At 44.2% G+C, this 17284-nt stretch overlaps 1 protein-coding gene and 1 pseudogene across 1 annotated transcript in view; one reads left to right on the top strand and one right to left on the bottom strand.

Annotated features, from left to right (window-relative positions):
* Positions 1–17284, bottom strand: part of LOC126281863 (ras association domain-containing protein 10-like) — a 1002113-nt gene that overhangs the window by 824655 nt on the left and 160174 nt on the right. The gene's annotated exons all lie outside the window — the stretch shown is intronic.
* LOC126282613 (5S ribosomal RNA) lies at positions 4848–4965 on the top strand (annotated as a pseudogene).

Below are 17284 nucleotides of genomic sequence, written 5' to 3'. Positions count from 1 at the left end.
TTTTAGGCGAAGCCATGTGGACCTTGTAATTTAAATTTTATTTGTACATTATTTAACAGAACTTGATAAGCTACGCTACTTAAAATAAAACTATGTATTTTGGTACACTCTCTCTTAGGTGAGATTGGCATTCTACTTAACACCACGTTTGGCAGTTATTTACGTAGTGTGGAGTACGGCAAAATAGGTGTTAGAAAATTTTAGTTTCCTGTGACATAATTAAGTGATTGATTATTGTTATAGTACTTATGCTAAAATAGACAGCCTGTAATTTAATATAGGTGGTTTTCAAAGTGCTTTCCTACTGCACCAACGAATGTGTAGACACTTGAACTGAATTCCTTGATGACTTTGTGAAGAACACCTTTTGAGGTTGCACGAATATGTTCGGAAACAGCAACACCAACATCGTGAAGTGTTTGAGGTGCGTCTATGAATACTCCGTCCTCCAGATAGCCCCATAAGAAACAGCCACACTGATTGAAATCGGGAATGTAAGGGGACGTTCCACACCATGTCCAATGAATGCTATTGTGTCGAGGGCAATGCTCTGATCTTAGAAGTCTCCTGAAAGAAATCGGAGACTGCCGCAGTATGGTGTGGACGTGCTCCACCCAGCACGAACCAGTAGTTCCGGAACATTCGGCTGCGTCGTGCAGTCGGTACGAATTCACGTTACAGTACCTGTCTGCATTTGTCAGCTGTGACAGCTTCCAAATACTAATGAACCCAGTGATGCATTGTGCACTGATTGTGCACCGAGCAGGGACTTTTTCTTGATGGCGTGCAGTAGCAGTAGCCCAGTGGTGCCAGTTCTGTTTGTTGACGTACGCAAGGAGATGGAAGAGTGCTTCATCACGAAACCAGATCTGATCTGCATCGACTTTTGCATTTTCAAAGGCTCCAATCCTCTCATCTCCAGAAGAATACCACCGCTCTACATCCCTATCCTTCAGAGGTAGGCACCGTTGAATTTTGTGAAGTAAGAGGTTAAGTTTCTCTTTCATTATTCTGAGGAGAAATCGTCTTGACATCCAGAGTTTCTGTGCTGCATATGGTGTTGATGTAGTGGGCATACATAAAATAAGTATCAGAGGATGCTTAAATTCTGTCATCACGATTTGACTTCAGTTCTGTACAGGAATATCACAGAGGAGTGGTCTTTCCGGATGGTGGTGTTTTTTTTCCAAATGTGATGTTGAATGCGCGTTTTATCACAACGATACGCCCAGAATTTGCGTTAAATGTCTTTACACTCAACGAAATTGTTCCATTGTTAGTGCTTCCATTCTGAAATGTGAATTGAGACCTCTGTCAGTGAGCTATAGTACTCTCAGAACTATAATACAAAAATATCACAAGTAGAACCATTTACGGCATACAATTAAACCACAGTTGACAAGTTCTTTATAACACCTATTTTGCCCCAACTTACATTTCACTGATGAACGTAAAGGCTATTTCACTATTTCGTGTCCTGATCTGCTATGCTTACAAATGTTAATTGATTTGTTAGCTAAATGTTTCTTGATGCTTGGTCTATAGATTTTGGAACATGTGTTAACTTAAGTATTTTTCTGTCTGCTCTAGTAACACCTGAATTCGAACTGTGCTCTTTTGCATTTGTCTTGGGACAGAAACTCTACGTAGTGTCACGACTTCATACCTCAACTGAAAATCCGTCACTTTTCACATAGAAAATCTTTATTGCTGATTTACTTGCTTTCATTTGAGTGCCTCAAATTTCATCTGTTACTTTGCACTGTTTGTTAAACAGTCTTTCGTTGATGACATGATATATTTTTTTGTGGGCTAAAGCCTTAGCACTCCCAGCTGCTTGTCTGCTAGCGTATTTCAAACAACAGCAACAAAGACCAGTGTGCCTACCAATCCTTCGGGTTCGATTACCGAAAGTTCACCTTCTGTGTGAAACGCAACAAATAGGTTTTAGTCGATCACTCAATTTCATTTCGATAAAAATGTCAGTATGTTATACATATAAATGAAAATCCTGATACACTCATTTTATCCTAGAGGCGATGTATTACGATGGAGACATGTTTACATTTGTATGGTCAGGATCTCACGCAAAGTGCTGCGAGAAATCTGCGTAAATTTTTTACGTTGTTGAGGTATCGTGAAACTTCAGTTTAAGGGAACTTTTTCGCCATATTTCTGCATCAATTCATTTCAGACTTTACGAAATGCCACTTCTGTTATTATAGTTAATATTCATCGTTATAATCTTGAACAAAAGCCTTCGTTGATGCACAATTACTTCCGTCAACACGTTCCGTCCATATACACTATCTGATCAGAACTATTCGGACACCGGACTGTAATGTGCCTTTCATCACTAGATGTCCCACCGGTATGAAAGGAGACGGCCGATGTAGCCGAGCGGTTCTAGGCGCTTCAGTCTGGAACAGCGCGACCGCTAAGGTTGCAGGTTCGAATCCTGCCTCGGGCGTGGATGTGTGTGATGTCCTTAGGTTAGTTAGGTTTAAGCAGTTCTGAGTTCTAGAGGACTGATGACCTCAGATGTTAAGTCCCATAGTGCTCAGAGCCATTTGAACCATTTTTTGTCAGTGGACAAGCACTAACAGCAGAGTGGGGCGGTCAGGGGAGTTTAGTGGCTTCGAATGTTGTCTAGTCACTGGAGGTAACATGTGTAATCAATCTATGTGAGACGTTTGAAACGTTGTAAAACTGCTCCCATCGCCTGTTGTTGATGTGATAGTGAACTCGACCAGGCAGACCTCATCTACTGGTGGACAGAGACCGTCGAACAATGCGAAAGACGGTTGAAAAAACTCGCTCGAAATCAGCGGAAGGAATCACTCGCTAGTTCCAGAGTGCGCGGAGTTAAAAATTGTGGGCTTCAATGGTTTAGCTGCTCCTCATAATACACTATTTGATCAAAAGTATCCGGACACAGCCAAAAACCTACGTTTTTCATATTAGGTGCAGTGTGTGCCACCTACTGCCAGGTACTCTATATCAGCGATCTCAGTAGTCATTAGACATCGTGAGAGAACAGAATCGGGCACTCCGCAGAACTCACGGACTTCGAACGTGGTCAGGTGATTGGGTGTCACTTGTGTCATATGTCTGTACGTTAGGTTTCCATACTCCTAAACATCCTTAGGTCCATTGTTTCCGATGTGATACTGAAGTGGAAACGTTAAGGGACACGTACAGTACAAAAGCGTACAGGCTGACCTCGTCTGTTGACTGACGAAGACTGCCGACAATTGAAGAGGGTTGTAATGTGTAATAGGCAGACATGTGTCCAGAAATTCTGTGATAGTTAGGCGGGAGGTGAGAAAACATGGATTTCATGGTCGAGCGGCTGCTCATAAGCCACACATCACGCCGGCAAACGCCAAACGACGCCTCGCTTGGTGTAAGGAGCGTAAACATTGGACGATTGAACACTGGAAAAACGTTGTGTGGAGTGACGAATCACGATACACACTGTGGTGAGCCTATGGAAGGGTGTAGGTATGGCGAATGCCCGATGAACGTCATCTGCCAGCGTGTTTAGTGCCAACACTAAAATTCGGAGGCGGCGGTGTTATGATGTGATAGTGTTTTTCATGGAGATGGCTTACACCCCTTGTTTTGCGTGGCACTGTCATAGCACAGGCCTACACTGATGTTTTAAGCACCTTCTTGCTTCCCACTGTTGAAGAGCAATTCTGGGATGACGATTGCATCTTTCAACACGATCGAGCACCTGTTCGTAATACACGGTTTGTGGCGGAGTACTTACACGACAATAACGTCCCTGTAATGGACTGGCCTGCACAGAGTCCTGACCTGTACCCTTTAGAACACCTTTGGAGTGTTTTGGAATGCCGACTTAGTGCCAGGCCTCACCGACCGATATGCATACCTCGCCTCAGTGCAGCAATCCGTGAAGAATGGGCAGCCATTCCCCAAGAAACCTTCCAACACCTGATTGGACGTATGACTGCGAGAGTGGAAGCTGTCATCAAGGCTAAGGGTGGGCCAATACCTTATTGAATTCCAGCATTTTCACCCAATAGTCCGGATACTTTTGATCACATGGTGTATTTCTGTAGTCAATGCGATGCTTGAGGTGGTGTAAACAGTGGATGACTGGAAATGGAACACTGGGAATGGCGAGACCTATCCTGTAGTAATCCGATGCAAGTCTTTGGGTTTGGTGAACGTTACCTGCCATCATGTGTTGTGCCAACAGTGAAGTATGGAGGAGGTGGTGTTATTGTTGAGGGAGGGTTATTTTTCATGGTTAGGGTGTGGCCCCTTACCGCACTAAATGCGGAAGAATGTAAACAAATTTTAGAGCTTAGTGTACCGTGTACAACAGATGAACAGTTCAGAGACGATGCCTGTTTTTAACAGCACGAGAATGCAGCCTATCATAAAGAAGCGTCTGTGTGGCAATGGTCTGTGGAGAATATCACTCCTGAAACTGACTGATCTGCCCGCAGTTCCGACTTGAACCCACACTTATGTGTGGGTGTTGGAACATCGACTTCGCTCCAGACCCCTTTGTCTAACATCGCTACCTTCTCTGGTTTCGGCTCTCGGAGGAGAATAGGCAGGCATTCCTCCAAAGGCATTCAGACACCTCATTGAAAGTGACTCCATTAGGGGTTAAGTAATCGGAAAGATGAATGATGGCCACACCACAAATTAATGTCCAATAGTAGGTGTCCTGCTAGTTTTCATCGGATAGTGTACAATACAAATTCCGCTGTGAATGGCAACACCATTGCGAGATACAAAACTGATTTCATATTTGGCTGGATTCTAAGCTGCAACAGTAATTTCTAATGGTTACTATTTGACAATAGGCCAATGGCCTTGCCGCAGTGGTAACACCGGTTCCCGTCAGATCAACGAAGTTAAGCGCTGTCGGGCTGGGCTAGCACTTGGATGGGTGACCATCCGGTCGGCCGAGCGCTGTTGGCAAGCGGGTTACACTCTGAAATGGTGAGGCAAACGTAAGAGCTACTTGACTGAGAAGTAGCGGCTCCGATCTCGTAAACCGACATACGGCACGGGAGAGCGATGTGCTGACCACATGCCCTTCCATATCCACATCAGGTGGCGCCTGTGGGCTGAGGATGACACGGTGGTCGGTCGGTTCCGTTGGGCCTTCCAAGGCCTGTTCGGACGGAGTTTAGTTTAGTTTAACTATCTGACACCTAGGTACGATGTGTCTTTCTTGCTACTGCAGCCTTAAGTACAATGACTTAGTTTTTGAGTCAGTGTAACGACTGTTTCTTCCACCTATCTTCTCCATGTCACATGAAGACGGAGGTTACTTCTCGGATAGTTCTCCTGTTTAGAGAACGCGAGAGTGCACAACCGTGTCGATGCAAGAGAGCTTCACGCAGGATGCTCTGAACGGGAGCATCTGTTAGAAAAAGCGGTACAGCACAAACGCCGATACGAAGCAAAAAAACTGAAAGAAGCGCAGCCGCGAGACAATTTCTAACCGCAAGGCATCACTGAACGGCGGAAGAGTTCTCTCATAAAGATCCGCCCAACTACCGTAGCGCTGAAGACTTGTTTCTACAAAAAACATTCCGACGCGAGTTTCATAATTCAGCAGCTAGGCTGCGGCCGGAATGCGCAAACATCCTTATACCAAATACAGCGAGTTACCCGGAAAAAGATTTTGCACTCAGCAAATAGGCCGCTGACGCCAGGGAGAAATTCATACGTTCTGCGTTTCTCACATCATTTCTAAAGACAATACAGACCAAAAAAAAAAAAAAAACGGTTGCTTTAAATTAAATGACACCCTATCTCAAGCATTCAATTGCTTATGCAGAGTGCAAAAAATAAAACGGACATGGTAAATATTCACTCGTTAGGTTTCAGGAGTTTCAAGGACATTTTGCCACTAAGTTTTTCCTTGCAGACGTCTTTTTAGGTTTTGCAATAATACTTGTAGTATTAAACTCTTGGGAAAACTGCTCTGCACACTTTGTCCACAAGTTCTGCTTTGCATAACTTTCGACAATCAACACGTGTGTTTTCTCGTGACAACCATTTATTGTTGCTTTCGACTGGTCAGTAAACACGTTCGCTCATTTCATTCACTTAAATGTAATGACACATCTAAGAACTCGGGAGAGAGAACGTGGGAGATACGCATTTGCGGACATGTGACAGTAACCGATTGACGTCAGCTGTACATTTTGTTAGTGACACATGAAAATTTGCGCCGGACTGTCACTCAAACCTGTATTTCCCGCTTATCGGCAACGGTCGCCTTAACCACTTCGTCCATCCGTTCGCGCCTCCCGGATCGAACCAAACGTCCGTATGTCATACACCGTCTGTAACCAGTACGCTCGCCCTAGCGATGGCCGTACAAGAAAGACAAATTTTTATTATCGCCATTTTGACTCCTCGAGGTTTATGAACCAATGATTTACTCAAGTTCATTTTTATAAGGATCTTCATATTACATTATATTGTCCTTAAGAAATGCATGCATGCCAGCATACACAGATATTGTTTAAGTAACCAATAACCGACTGGTGCATCGAAATCATGGTTTCCAGCAGTTCTGCTGTTCGTCAGGAAAGTTCAATTCGACGTCAGTGTTATAAAAAATTTCCTGGGTCACTTTTGATTTGCCCACTCAGTGTTTATTTCGCACTAATACATACACCAATTGTCTGGTATTCCAGAATTAACCATAGGTTGTACATTTTTTAGCAAAGTTGAAATACTAAACAGGATTGTGGACGTGTGTAAGTTAATTGTTCTGTTCTACACACCTGCGTAGCCCATATCGGTAATGCATGTTGTAACCTCCCCACAAAATTAATTCCGTAACCTCCCAACAGTAAAAACAATAATTATTTATGTCATTCACATTTAGTGTAAGCTTCCAACAGATTTATTCCGTAACCTCCCAACAGCAAAAAATAATATAAATAATATTCTCATTTAGCGTAACTACCCAACAGCGAAATTATGTATAGCATTGACACTAATAGATAAATTGCGTAACCTATCAATAATAAAATGCGACTAATCTCTCAATAAAATTGCGACTGTGAATTTAAACTGGTAAATTTTGGACGTCAGCAGTGCTGCGTCATGGCCCTGAAAATTCATTCTCAATAAATTGAAAAATCTTACCTCAATTAGGTCGCTGGATAACGCGTATATACCTGCTCCTATAAGAAATTTTTCTGGCGCAGCTCTGTGCAATGCTGCCCGATAGATTTGTCATGTATAAAAAGAAACAACAGATTTTTCCTTTCAATAATCGGGATGACCAAGGATTGCAGAAATTAGTAAATTCTTTAAATTGAAATGAATGATTGTCAAAAGTTACTTTTTATGAGAAATATTATTATTAAGAGATTTTGTTTAAAACATTTACATGGAACTTGATATAACAATACTACATGTGCGCGAGGCTGCTTTTACCTTATACTACAACGCTCAGGCTCCGTCATCGCTCCACCACGACCGGCCCAGCCAACACGATACACCAGACTGCTATCTACTGCTACTACACCGTTCCTACTGCAGTCAACACTGCTCTTTGGTCTGAGATTCTCTTATAGCTTACATATCGCAGGCAGCACGTGAGCAATCCATCGAAATTGCATCAGCTCGAGTGCGCTAGCAACAAATTCTTTAATCATGGACCTCTTACAATGTCTCTGCGCTCGGCTCAAATGTAGCCAGTTCGAACCATGGTGATGGTAAACATATTTATCGCCAGTATTTGGCCGGCATGGAAGATAGAATAGTGGCGCACAGTTCCAGATCTGCAGACACTAGGCCAGTGTCCTGGGTCAAATTCCAGACGTCTCAATAGTGAGGCCATGTGACAATGTTGATAGTGGCCCTGTCATGGGACGGAGACATCAATTTCGGCGGCCTCTTGGTGTCATTCATGATGAGTGAGCTATGTGCTGGCAACGTGTTTCGCCGGCTTAGAGTGAGCAAAAATTGGGTTTGAACTGTAATATAGAGAATAATTTTACGTGTGGTAATGCGGTTAGTGAGACGACATATTCGTCAAGACGTATTTGAGCATCAGCGGAATTGTCAGAACATGTTCCATATTGCATGGGACGTGGAGACTCCCTTTTTCGGCATATTTATAGGGTGAGCCAACTTCTGTAATAATTAAATATATAGTGAGTATAGGAAGTCTGGGACTAGTTGCTGGCCTGAACAACATTCAGAAGGTTGCCGTGACGTCATGTGCATTTTTTCTGGCTGTCATCTGGCAAAATAAAGTGGCTCTGCTGGGTGACAGAAACGGGGAGTTGCTTTTTAATTAGTTGGGGGCTACCCCATTGAGAATGCCCGACTGTGAGAAACAAGATAATCATTCTGTAGCTGTAGAACTAATTTAGTAAGAGGCCTAAATGTTCTAATAATAAATTTGAGAGTAGCTGGGAGCTCGCGTAATTTGGGCTCTTGAAGAGGGAAGAAGACAGGTGTAGCGTGACCAAGACGTGGAGCGTTAGCCGCGGTTCAGTTTCCAGATGAACTTAATCGTTCCAGAGCAGTGCTTTTACGACGTCAGCGTTGCTGTAGCAACAGTTGATCGGCAGCTGTAACATTCATAGTGCGCGTGGGATGATTTAGCATAAGCTGTTGGCATTGAAGTTCCATAACAGATTAAAACTGTGAACTGGACCGAGCTCGAATCTGGGACCTTCACAGACAAGTGCTCTACCGACTGAGCTACCCAAGTACCACTCATGACATGATCCACAGATATGCTTCCATCAGTACTTCTCTTCTACAAACTTCATAAAAGCTCTTCTCGACACTGTATCATACAACGGCAGCTTACTGATATGTCAGGAAGCTAATGTGTTGGGCAAATAAGAAGGCGGGTAGGATCTGTTCTGCGCAGGGAGAGACGGAGACTACTCTCTCTCTCTCTCTCTCTCTCTCTCTCTCTCTCTCTCTCTCTCCCTCCCTCCCTCCCTCCCTCCCTTCCTCCCTCCCTCTCTCTGTATGGCCCAAATCACGTGCGCCCGCAGTTGTCTACCATGGTGACTTCCAACACTGAGGTCAGCGCCCCATCGGGCCTCTGTTTCTGCCTCTGAGTCTCCCTAGAAACTATATGCTCGCCTAATTATCTCTGTTCCTTATTAACGTAACACTTACAGTGTTTGCTTTATGCCGCTCACAATGAAAACTAGAATGGCTAAGTAGCCTCTTCATACTTAAACTAAGATGAAAATCAACACTAAACACTGAGTGCGCACCTCAAAGTGCGCACTACAGCGGTAAAATATTGCTGTAAGCACGAGCGACATATGGTACATTACTCCTTGTCATTCGCATCGCCCCACCACCCGCCTTCACACGTTCACACCATTATAATAGCTGGGCAAGGTACTGGCGAGGGAAATAGAATTGCCGGTGTTTATTACAGTGGGAATAAATTATACTGTTCCCTTGGAACGGAATATTTGAAGTTTTTTGCTTGATTTCTGACGATATCTTTGAACTCTCATAGCGAGTCTTTTGCTTCGCTGAGAACACCGAGCACTTTGTAGAAGACCGGTTGGAGGATAAGGGGGACCACAAGTTTATACTTTCCCACTCGAGTTGTGGAATTTCTCAAGTTATGAGCCCGTCGTTTTGCTATGGTGCTACGAAAGATCGATGCTTGATGCAGGTACCGGGCAGTTAATGGGCAACAGGAAACTAATTTAACGTATTGGATATAAAAAGTTGGAAAGCTCTGCCGTTTTTTGGTTAGACGGCTGGAAACAACTTCACACATTGAACAACTGGTAGCGTGCTTATGTGCCTATTTAAAGTGGACGACTTCATTTTTCTATCCTCTACTGAGGAGTTATGAAAAACATTTCTAAAACACAACCGTTTAACACAGTAACTTGTTAAAGTACAATCCCGAATGTTTCCAGAAAAATAATTGAAAACTGTCCATCCTGGACAGCATCTAGAGAAGCAGGGAAGAGATTTAGGCACGGTCCTACGAGGCGAGGAGCTCATAGGCGGCTAGTGGAAACCGCGGTGAAGCAGCACCTCTTGAGCGGCTGTTGGAAGCGCAGAGGCGGATGTGGCTCACGGCACGACAACTCAGCGGACAGCGGCAGCGGTCGCGGCAGGCGGGGTACGTTGCGGAGACGTGAAAAGCGGTTCTCGATCCCTCGGAGTCAGGGACGTGTCTGTCCTCTGGGCGGAGCGCGGACCTATGTAGCTGCCTGCCGAAGCATACGGCGCGTAACCAGGTGAGTACGTGACCACGCTGTCGGAAAACACCACCCGCTTATCGCAGCGCTGCGTGCTGCGAATCACACGCGACGTAACGGCGAAGACGGCGGTCCCAGACGCCGAGTCAGCTGCTGGTGGGTCGACTGTACACAGTGCCTTTGTCTTGTCTACTTCCAAACGACCTCGTAGGTGAGGCAGTTGCCATACCCGGTCCGCTAAATGTACACGGAAGTGTGATGGTCGAACTGTACAGGATCGAGCGAGGTAGAGCAGTGGTTAGCACTCTGGACTCACATTCTGGAGGACGACACTTCAAACCCCTCTTCCGGTCATCCTAATTTAGGTTTTCCGTGTTTTCCCTAAATCGCTTCAGGAAAATACCGGGATGGTTCCATTGCAATGTCACGGCCGATTTCCTTCCCCATCCTTCCCTAATCCAGTGGGATCGATGACCTCTCTGTTTGGTTCCCTCCCCCAGACCAACCAACCAACCAACCGAACTATGCAGGGGCAGTCTTGCATACACTACACACGCAATGTCAGTTGCAAAAGGCAGATACCAGTTTCATTGGAAGAAACCCCACGAAGTGGAGTCCACTTAAAACGAGATAATCCTCGCTTCACTCGACCGATAGATGAGTATTGTTCCTCTGTTTAAGACTGATAAAGGAAATTGAGAAGATCCAAAGAAGAGCAACGCGCTTTTTCACAAGGTCATAAAGACGCTCATCCAGTTTCAGAATCAGACGTTACAACAGCACCTCTGATAAAGTGACTCTAATGGAATTGGGTGGGAATCTGCATGTAGGCCGACCGCTGTGACCGAGCAGTTCTAGGCGCTTCAGTCCGAAACCGCGTTGCTGCTACGGTCGCAGGTTCGAACCGTGTCTCGGGCATGGATGTGTGTGATGTTCTTAGGTTAGTTAGGTTTAAGTAGTTCTAAGTCTAGGGGACCGATGAGCTCAGATGTTAAGTCCCATAGTGCTTAGAGCCATTTTTTGAACCTCCGTGTAGCTTTCCCTTTTACTGAATGAAACTTTCGATCTTTTCTATTTGCCCTATCAATCCATCTGTTACAGGCCCCAGACTGACCACGTACCACTGGGGTGCATGCAGTAGGTAATTGTTCAGAGGCGAACTATTCATGTATCAATTATGTAATGTGTTCGCCCCACGTTTTTCGTTATAAATCTTACAATTATTTTCATGGCTACTACAATTTACCAAGGACAAATTTTCACGATTGTTTGTATAAGAGTGGGAAAATGTTTTATACTTTTAGTCCGATTTAAAAACATGTTATATCAAAAATTTATATTTATTTAAATAATTATTCTGTATAATGTGATACTTGAACGATATTTTGACTTCAGATAAAGTTACAAGCTACACATTTCAAAAAAATACGTAAATAATGCAAGTAATAGCCTCAGACATCAGGAGTCTTTGAAGTAAGAGGGGCTTCAATAATTAACGCATCACTTTCTTTTCTTGGCCAGATTCGGTTGAAAAAATGAAGAATTTATAGCGGGATATCGTGGGATATTTCCACTTCAGCCCATATAGTTTTATGACGTTCCCATAGGTGGCGGCGCTATACGTAGGTTCAAGACGGCATCTGCAGCGGAGGTGTGATCCAAGTGGAGGGCTTTCATTGAGCATGACAGATATTCATAGTCGCTTACAGTGTGTATGAAGAGAACCAGCAGTGAGAAAAGCACGGTGAGTCGTTGGGCCAGGCGTTCATTATCGTCGTGCAAACATGTTCGATCTCCAGCATGCCGGCCACCCGCACACAGCTGTGACACCTGCAATGTTGGAACGTGTTGAGGTGACGGATCACACTCAAACACCTCACTGATCGTCTGGAAGACTCTGCGCACCAGAGAGGAGCCCACAAAACTTCATTGGACTGTTCTATCTCACAAAGTTTACAGGCCAAATCTCGCACCTTCCGACTTCAAAAATGGCTCTGAGCACTATGGGACTCAACTGCTGTGGTCATCAGTCCCCTAGAACTTAGAACTACTTAAACCTAACCAACCTAAGAACATAACACACATCCATGCCCGAGGCAGGATTCAAACCTGCGACCGTAGCAGTCGCACGGTTCCGGACTGCGCGCCTAGAACCGCGAGACCACCGCGGCCGGCCCTTCCGACATCCCTCTGTTTTGCCCGATGAAGTATGCTCTCAGAGGGAAGCAGCAAGTGGATATTTTTTAAAAAGAGTAAACCGCTATTTGATTATGTATTATTATATTTATCTTTTGTGCCATTCATGACTGTTAAGGCAGACCAAAGCAGGTAAACGAGGATAACACATGATTTAATAACAGACTAACAACTTTTAGCGTTGTACTGCATAATGGCACAAAAGCTAAAATCTATATACTACAAAAGATAATTATAATACACTGCCAAATGGCAGTTTAGTCTTTTGAAAAGGATTGCATGGCTGTAAGAACGTAGGCTTCCGCTGCCTGTGTCACAGTGATTAAAATTCTTCTGGGTATTATGCCGCGTCATTGCTAAAAACTAATAACAATAATAAACTAAAACCGACGTTTCGGCCGAATTGCAACGGCCTTCCTCAGGGCACGACTGGTTTTGCATGGCGATAGGTGCTTCTATTTATTACAGACTATCGATGTCATGGTGTGGGTTCCTGTAGTCATGTCCTAGTTCATTAACCACGGGCAACGTATGAGTGGCCAAGTAAGTGGCCCCGACAGTCGGTGTACCAGTTACTTTGGAATAAGGCTGGACATCTCGGTGATATTCTGAGTCGTGGTCACCTTTGTGCTCATACGGCAAAGACTATCAAATCCACCGGTTAGTCCCTCAATCGTTAGGGGTAAAACTCAATGGGACTCGGGGCAAGTAAGGCTAGCAACCTGCTTCCCTGGTACGTTAAATATGGCGCTGGCAACAATCAGAGAAAAAGGCCTCAGACCTTTTGAGATGACGGAGTCCCACCTCTAACTGACAAACCAGGGACTCCTAAGACACGAATTGGCAAACAAATGGTAATGACATGGGGAGCTATTAATATTAATGGGGCTACTCTGGGAAGAAGGTAGAGCTGGCAGAGGTTGCAAGTAAGATGGGGCTAGACGTTTTAGCTGTTAGCGACATTCGGGTAAGGGGTGAGAAAGAAGAGGAAGTGGGAGAATACAAGGTCTACCTGTCAGGAGTCAAAGCAGGAATAGCACAATGAGGTGTAGGGCTTTACATCAGGAAAGAAATGGAACCCAGCGTAGTTGCAATGAGGTGTGTAAACGCACGACTGATGTGGATAGATTTGACAGTGTCTAGCAAGAAAATTAGGATTGTGTCAGTATATTCACATTGTGAAGGGACAGATCAAGATAAGATGGATAGTTTTTATGAGGAACTCAGTGATGTAGTTGTTAGAGTAAAGGACAAGGACAGTGATCTGCTCATGGGTGATTTTAATGCCAGGATTGGAAAAGGTTATGGGTACATTTGGAGAGGATATAGACGCCAACAGGAACGGGAAACAACTCTTGGATTTCTGTGCCAGTATAGGCTTGGTAATCACAAACTCCTTTTTTAAACATAAGAACATTCACCGGCATACTTGGGAAGACAGGGGAACCAGATCTGTCATTGACTATATAATAACAGATCAGGAATTCAGGAAGGCTGTAAGGGACACACGTGTATACAGGGGATCTTTGATGACATTGATCATTATTTAATCTGCAGTGAAATTGGGATTGTGAGGCCGAAAGTGCAGGAGGTCAGGTCCATATGTAGGAGGATAAGAGTGGAGAAACTTCAGGATAAGGAAATCAGGCACAAGTACATAACAGCGATCGCAGAAAGGTACCAGTTAGTTGAATGTAGTCAATTACAGTCATTGGAAAAGGAATGGACAAGGTACAGGGACACAGTACTAGAAGTGGCTAAAGAATTTCTTGGAGCAGTAGTGTGTAAAAGTAGGATGAAGCAAACAGCTTGGTGGAATGACTCAGTCAAGGCTGCCTGTACTACATACTAGAACTCAGGTAGACAGAGAAAGTTACGTTGAAGAAAGAAACAAAGCCAAACAGATAATTGCAGCATCCAAGAAGAAATCTTGGGAAGACTTTGGAAACGGGTTGGAGACTTTGGGTCAATCTGCTGGAAAACCATTCTGGAGTGTAATTAGCAGTCTTCGAAAGGGAGGTAAGAAGGAATGACAAGTTTTGGACAGGTCAGGAAAACTACTCGTGAATCCTGTGGATGCCTTGGGCATATGGAGGGAATATTTTGAAGAGTTGCTCAAAGTAGGTGAAAATACGATCAGCAATGTTTCAGATTTCGAGGTAGAATGGGATAGGAATGATGATGGAAATAGGATCATATTTGAGGAAGTGGAGAAAATGGTCAATAGATTGCAGTGCAATAAAGCAGCTGGGGTGGATGAAATTAAGTCGGAACTCATCAAATACAGTGGAATGTCAGGTCTTAAATAGCTACACAGAATAATTGAAATGGCCTGGGAGTCGGGACAGGTTCCATCAGACTGGACGAAAGCAGTAATCACACCAATCTTTAAACATGGAAACAGAAAATATTGTAACAACTACAGAGGTATCTCTTTAATCAGCGTTGTGGGTAAAATCTTCTCAGGTATTGTTGAAAGGAAAGTGCGAGTATTAGTTGAGGACCAATTGTATGAAAATCAGTGTGGGTTTAGGCCTCTTAGAGGTTGTCAGGACCAGATCTTTAGCTTACGGCAAATAATGGAGAAGTGTTATGAGTGGAACAGGGAATTGTATCTATGCTTTATAGATCTAGAAAAGGCATATGACCGGGTTCCTAGGAGGAAGTTATTGTCTGTTCTACGAGATTATGGAGTAGGAGGCAAACTTTTGCAAGCAATTAAAGGTCTTTACATGGATAGTCAGGCAGCAGTTAGAGTTGACGGTAAATTGAGTTCATGGTTCAGAGTAGTTTCAGGGATAAGACAAGGCTGCAACCTGTCTCCACTTTTGTTCATATTATTTATGGGTCATATGTTGAAAACAATAGACTGGCTAGGTGAGATCAAGATATGTGAACACAAAATAAGCAGTCTTGCATATGCGGATGACTTAGTTGTGATGGCAGATTCGATTGAAAGTTTGCAAAGTAATGTTTCAGAGCTAGATCAGAAATGTAAGGACTATGGTATGAAGATTAGCATCTGCAAAACGAAAGTAATGTCAGTGGGAAAAAAATATAAACGGATTGAGTGCCAAATAGGAGGAACAAAGTTAGAACAGGTGGACGGTTTCAAGTACTTACGATGCATATTCTCACAGGATGGCAACATTGTGAAAGAACTGGAAGCGAGGCGTAGCAAAGCTAATGCAGAGAGCGCTCAGCTACGGTTTACTCTCTTCTGCAAGAAGGAAGTCAGTACCAAGACTAAGTTATCTGTGCACCGTTCAATCTTTCGGCCAACTTTGTTGTATGGGAGCGAAAGTTGGGTGGATTCAGATTACCTTAACAACAAGGTTGAGGTTACGGATATGAAAGTAGCTAGGATGATTGCAGGTACTAGTAGATGGGAATAATGGCAGGAGGGTGTCCACAATGAGGGAATCAAAGAAAAACTGGGAATGAACTCTATAGATGTAGCAGTCAGGGCGAACAGGCTTAGATGGTGGGGTCATGTTTCACGCATGGGAGAAGCAAGGTTACCCAAGAGAATCATGAGTTCAGCAGTAGAGGGTAGGAGAAGTCGGGGCAGACCAAGGAGAAAGTACCTGGATTCGGCTAAGAATGATTTTGAAGTAATAGGTTTAATATCAAAAGAGGCACCAATGTTAGCACTGAATAGGGGATCATGGAGGAATTTTGTAAGGGGGCTATGCTCCAGACTGAACGCTGAAAGGCATAATCAGTCTTAAATGATGATGATGTTATCGATGTCTGACGTCACTGTTGTAAAACTTTTAATTGGCTAGTCATGACGTAAGGGAAGATGGAATCAAAGAGGCTATTTGTGGATGTGCATGCCATCAATGACTGGTAGCTGTCCGCCAATCAGCGTTCGGCTTCTGGTCGGCAAGTTTTCCTCCTGGTGTGCCCGGAATTGGACTGACAGTTGCTCTACAGCTGTTTGTATAGATACGCCCGTGTCCCGTGTAGCTTCTGCCCCGCGACCACTCGCGGCCCGTTGGACTGGGATGGCCGGCAGCCAGGACGCCGGGAGTTTGTAGCCATCTTCTCTGCTGATGTTGTCAGGCTGCTTAATAATTTCGATCGCCTCCCGAATTTTGCGTTCTCTCATCCACGATTCTTTCGCTACTACTCGAGCTTCCTGGAACCTGACAGGTTGTCCACAGTCACAGTGGTGTCCCGCCGGTTTATTATGTTGATGTAATTGTACATAGCGTTCGTGTTCTGCTACTCGTAAGCTGACAGGTCTCCCTGATTCTCCTAATTAGGCAGCTCCGCGCTCACACCGTAGTTCGTAAACACCTGCAGTGTTAAGATTGCTGCCTACACCCTTGGTGGAATTTATCATGTCGTGGATCCTGTGATTGCTTCGAAAAATCGGTTTGAAACCTCGTCGGCGGAGGACGTTGCCTAGCAGTTCACTGACGCCTTTTACATATGGTAAGTGTACGAGTGGAAGCTTCTCTTCTTTGCCTTCTTCTCGTGTTCTGCTCCCTTTGGTTTTAGCTACCTTTCGTATGATGTTGTCATCATAGCCGTTGACACGAAACGCGTGTTCTAGCTCCGTTAATTCTTCTTTAATACCCAGAAGAATTTTAATCACTATTGCTTGGCTGTTGCTCAAAGCCATCGAAAACAGTAAGTAGCTGCTGGGAAGGTTATTGAAGTAACAAGACGTCGGCTCCGACGTGGAGCAGTAGAGTGGTATCATGCGGGCATACGGACCTTCGCAGTAGAGGGCGTAACACCGTAGCGTTGAACGGATATTATGTTGAAAAATAGGGCTTTTTAGCCAAAAGAGTGGGGAATGATATGATGTATTGGAATCCTGAATAATACCAACCTGCTTCCAGAAAAAAAAAAAC

Source organism: Schistocerca gregaria, chromosome 7 (assembly GCF_023897955.1).
Source record: "Schistocerca gregaria isolate iqSchGreg1 chromosome 7, iqSchGreg1.2, whole genome shotgun sequence".
Taxonomy (NCBI): domain Eukaryota; kingdom Metazoa; phylum Arthropoda; class Insecta; order Orthoptera; family Acrididae; genus Schistocerca; species Schistocerca gregaria.
The sequence above is the reverse complement of the archived record's forward strand: the minus strand, read 5'-3'. Positions and strand labels throughout refer to the sequence as shown.